Source organism: Vanessa atalanta, unplaced genomic scaffold (genome assembly GCF_905147765.1).
Source record: "Vanessa atalanta unplaced genomic scaffold, ilVanAtal1.2, whole genome shotgun sequence".
Classification (NCBI taxonomy): Eukaryota; Metazoa; Arthropoda; class Insecta; order Lepidoptera; family Nymphalidae; genus Vanessa; species Vanessa atalanta.
Window position 1 is genome coordinate 1 of NW_025919975.1, and position 5,000 is coordinate 5,000.

Sequence of the window (5,000 nt, forward strand, 5' to 3'; positions counted from 1 at the left end):
GAACGTTCGACGTTTTCATCGAGCACTTCGTTCGAGAAAACGTTCGTAGAGTAGGAGTAGAGCTCGTTGCGTTCGTTAGATTATTTTTTAATTTTTTTATAGAGATTCAATACATTTATGTCAGGATATTTTTTTAAAGATAATTTCTATTTATTTATTACTTCATTATACATATTTTAAGGTATCAAGACTGATATGAAACTTAAAAATTATATTATTAACATTATTTACGCATTCGTAAATCGCGTCATGTTCTTTATTATTATTATTATTATTATATTTATTCGTCATCGTCATAATTATTATTTTAATTATAAAATATAATAATTTTAATTATAAATTTTTTTTTTTCGATAAACGAATACCGGTGAAATTTAAATAAACGAAGATACAACTTTCTTTGTTGTTGTTGTTGTTTTTTTTTTTTTTTTTCTTTTTTTTTTTATTGTTGTTGTTGTTGTTGTTGTTGTTGTTGTTGTCGTTGTTGTTGCATTGACGTTGCATAATATCATATAATCATATACTATCTATAAAAATATAGAACAAAATAATCGAAGTTTTGGAGATTTTGGAGGGTTTGGGGTGTCAGTTGGGGGGGAGGGGGTTGGGGAGGGGGGGGGGGGGTGCGTGTTCTGGGGTTCGTCGTCTTATGATATCAGATCGAATATGAGAAACATAATAAAATAATAATAATAATAAAAAAAAAAATACATTCCGTTCGAACGAGCCGAATGTCATACTCATCGTCAGGCATATATATGGAGTAGTGACGGTTCGAACGTCGAACATTCAAAAATTGATGTTAGACGCGAAGTGACCGGATCAGTACTCTTGTATAACGAAAAAAATGTTATTATCGTTTTCATTTGTCGTCTTTGTTGCGTGTCTTCTGGCGTGTCTCTCGATTCGTCGTATCGCGTTATATTATACTTTACGTAGTGTAACAACCAAGTATGTACGTACGATTCGTCTCGACCGCTGGGGATATTCACTGACACACGTGAAAATGATAAAAAGATTCTTTTTCGTTCTGTAAAACTGTGCCGACCGACGGACGCACGTAGATCTCTCTGCCTCATGCGCTCTTCCTCTTATCGTCGTCGTCGTCGCTCTCGCTACAATCTATCCTCATGGAATAAATGTTGATTCATTGTAGTCGATCTGCGACGTCGCGACGATATGAGAAAACGTTAGAGACGGAGTTCTTAAAAGATTCAGTGTATTCGTATAGTGTGTATAATTTTTATATTATATATGAACGGTCGTTTCTAAAATTCTTTTTGTTAATTTTTACATTTATCATGTACAAAAAATACACAACCCGAGTATCGGTACGATCACTCAAACACCGGGCGTCGATCCCAATGTTTTACGATAATAATCGTTGAACAATACATACGTACACGTCGTGTGCGAAGTGTTATTTTGAAAAAAAAACTCGATCTCGTTTAGAACGTTCGAATTCGTGACCGTTATGTGTCATTATGTGAAGACGCCTCCGCCGCCGCCGCCGCCGCCGCCGCTGTCGTCGCGTTATATATTATAGCGCACGCACGCGCGCGCGCGTGCTTAAAGCGCGTTTGTGTCTCATATAAATTTTTATAAGAGTCAACCGTTAAAATCTATCGCGTCTAACGCGATCGACGATACGGTGAGACGCTCGTTTCATACTGTGCGTATATTGTACATGCATGCATAAGTTTGTGTGTATTTTATATGCGAATATGAAACGAGAAGAGTAATTGACGACTTCAACAAGTCTCGGTTAGCTCCCTGGTTGATCCTGCCAGTAGTTATATGCTTGTCTCAAAGATTAAGCCATGCATGTCTCAGTGCAAGCCGTATTAAGGCGATACCGCGAATGGCTCAATATATCAGTTTTGGTTCCTTAGATCTTACTCAGTTACTTGGATAACTGTGGTAATTCTAGAGCTAATACATGCAATCAGAACTCTGACCAGTGATGGGATGAGTGCTTTTATTAGATCAAAACCAATCGACGGAGGGCGTCTCGTCCGAAGTCGTTAATTTTGATGAATCTGGATAACTTTTGCCGATCGCATGGTCCAGTACCGGCGACGCATCTTTCAAATGTCTGCCTTATCAACTTTCGATGGTAGTTTCTGCGACTACCATGGTTGTCACGGGTAACGGGGAATCAGGGTTCGATTCCGGAGAGGGAGCCTGAGAAACGGCTACCACATCCAAGGAAGGCAGCAGGCGCGCAAATTACCCACTCCCGGCACGGGGAGGTAGTGACGAAAAATAACGATACGGGACTCTTTCGAGGCCTCGTAATCGGAATGAGTACACTTTAAATATTTTAACGAGGAACAATTGGAGGGCAAGTCTGGTGCCAGCAGCCGCGGTAATTCCAGCTCCAATAGCGTATACTAAAATTGTTGCGGTTAAAAAGCTCGTAGTTGCATTTGTGCGCCGCGCTGTCGGTGCACCGCATCCGCGGTGATACTGACACGTCTGCGGAGCATATCGTCGGTGAGCCGGCGGTAAAACGCCGGTTCAATATCAAAATCCTATCGCGGTGCTCTTCAGTGAGTGTCGAGATGGGCCGACAATTTTACTTTGAACAAATTAGAGTGCTCAAAGCGGGCTCAAAATGCCGCTTGAATATTTCGTGCATGGAATAATAGAATATGATCTCGGTTCTATTTTGTTGGTTTTCAGAACTCCGAGGTAATGATTAATAGGGATAACTGGGGGCATTCGTATTGCGACGTTAGAGGTGAAATTCTTGGATCGTCGCAAGACGAACATCAGCGAAAGCATTTGCCAAAGGTGTTTTCATCAATCAAGAACGAAAGTTAGAGGTTCGAAGGCGATTAGATACCGCCCTAGTTCTAACCGTAAATATGTCATCTAGCGATCCGCCGACGTTACTACAATGGCTCGGCGGGCAGCTTCCGGGAAACCAAAGATTTTGGACTCCGGGGGGAGTATGGTTGCAAAGCTGAAACTTAAAGGAATTGACGGAAGGGCACCACCAGGAGTGGAGCCTGCGGCTTAATTTGACTCAACACGGGAAATCTCACCAGGCCCGGACACCGGAAGGATTGACAGATTAATAGCTCTTTCTTGATTCGGTGGGTGGTGGTGCATGGCCGTTCTTAGTTGGTGGAGCGATTTGTCTGGTTAATTCCGGTAACGAACGAGACTCTAGCCTGCTAAATAGGCGTCGTCATTTAGGTGTGCTCGATTTCGGTCGAGCAACTCACTGGCGGCGTATTAAAATTCTTCTTAGAGGGACCGGCGGCTTCGAGCCGCACGAGATTGAGCAATAACAGGTCTGTGATGCCCTTAGATGTCCTGGGCCGCACGCGCGCTACACTGAAGGAATCAGCATGTTCTCCCTGGCCTAGAGGCCCGGGCAACCCGTTGAAACTCCTTCGTGCTGGGGATTGGGGTTTGCAATTATCCCCCATAAACGAGGAATTCCTAGTAAGCGCGAGTCATAAGCTCGCGTTGATTACGTCCCTGCCCTTTGTACACACCGCCCGTCGCTACTACCGATTGAATGATTTAGTGAGGTCTTCGGACCGACACGCGGTGGCTTCACGGCCGTCGGCGTTGCTGGGAAGTTGACCAAACTTGATCATTTAGAGGAAGTAAAAGTCGTAACAAGGTTTCCGTAGGGGAACCTGCGGAAGGATCATTAACGTAAATTATCAATCTCGAAAGAGTGCGATAATGAACGATAATAAAATTCTAAAACACAAATATCGACGTTCGGAATGTGTCGTTTCGATGCGAGGACGCGATTCTCACTCTCTCTCTCTCACACAGCAGTGTGTCCGAGTCAGAGTCCAGAGTCGTGTAACGCGTCCTATTCTGATATTTTTCGATGTCGATTTCGAGGAAAGTACGATGTGTTAACGCACATCGTCATCTTCAAATAAAATGTATATTTCTTTTTTTTTTTTTTTGTACTTTTTTTTTTTTTTAACTTTTTTTTTTTTTTTTTTTTTAATTTTTTGAATTTTTCTCTGTATACTAAAAATAAGAGAAAAAAACAAAAAAAAAAATAAAAATAAAAAAAAAATAAACTCATATCACTGGCGTATAGAATCGTTCGAGTGATCGTAGAAATTATAAAAATAAAACAAATTAAAAACCATTACCCTGGACGGTGGATCACTTGGCTCGCGGGTCGATGAAGAACGCAGTTAACTGCGCGTCATAGTGTGAACTGCAGGACACATTTGAACATCGACATTTCGAACGCACATTGCGGTCCGTGGAGAAACATCCAGGACCACTCCTGTCTGAGGGCCGGCTGTATAAAAATATAAACCACACTGTTCAATGTTTAATGTCGTAATGTCTATTATTTCGTAACCGACTCAATAGACTGACTGACGTTTCTCGAACATATGACGGTATCCGCGTTCGATGTGTTATATTACGTGTTTAAATATACTTAATATAAATCTCGTTCTCGGTCCGTTCAAATATAACAAATACGATGTGTATGTATGTTTACGTTTACATGCGTGTGTGTGTATATATTATTTATATTTTTATATACGCGTTCGTGTGTACGTTTACGTCACGGAGTTTCGTTATGCGACGTCAGAGAGACTGAGAGCGTCGCTCGTCGCCAGACGAGGAGCGCCCATCTCCGACCTTTCGATCGTTTCATTGAGTTGTTCTCGATCAAAGAGGGTAATCGGAGTTTAGGTGATCTCTTCGTCTCGTGATTATCGAGTACGTGCGTTTCTTTTGTTCATACTCTAATGTCAAAATTTCGAATACAAAAGCTCCGCGATCGTTACGACGTATACGAGACGAACGTGTTTATATGATGTGTAAATAAAGCGCGCTCGCATCGTTGAACGTGATGACATCGAAACATTCGTATATATATATATTGTATATATATCGAGTAGGCGGACTCGACGTCCGAAGAGCGCATCGACGCCGACGTCGGAACGATCGGAATGAAAATTCTCTCTCGTCTCGACGAAAGCGGCGCCGTCGCGTTG

At 41.9% G+C, this 5,000-nt stretch overlaps 2 non-coding genes across 2 annotated transcripts; both read left to right on the top strand.

Moving 5' to 3' along the window:
- The first annotated feature begins 1,770 nt into the window (after positions 1 to 1,770).
- On the top strand, positions 1,771 to 3,673 carry LOC125076522. The gene has a single exon (XR_007120478.1). It is a non-coding gene; the product is annotated as a small subunit ribosomal RNA (ribosomal RNA).
- A 460-nt stretch (positions 3,674 to 4,133) lies between these two features.
- LOC125076520 lies at positions 4,134 to 4,290 on the top strand. The gene has a single exon (XR_007120477.1). It is a non-coding gene; the product is annotated as a 5.8S ribosomal RNA (ribosomal RNA).
- Positions 4,291 to 5,000: the final 710 nt, after the last annotated feature.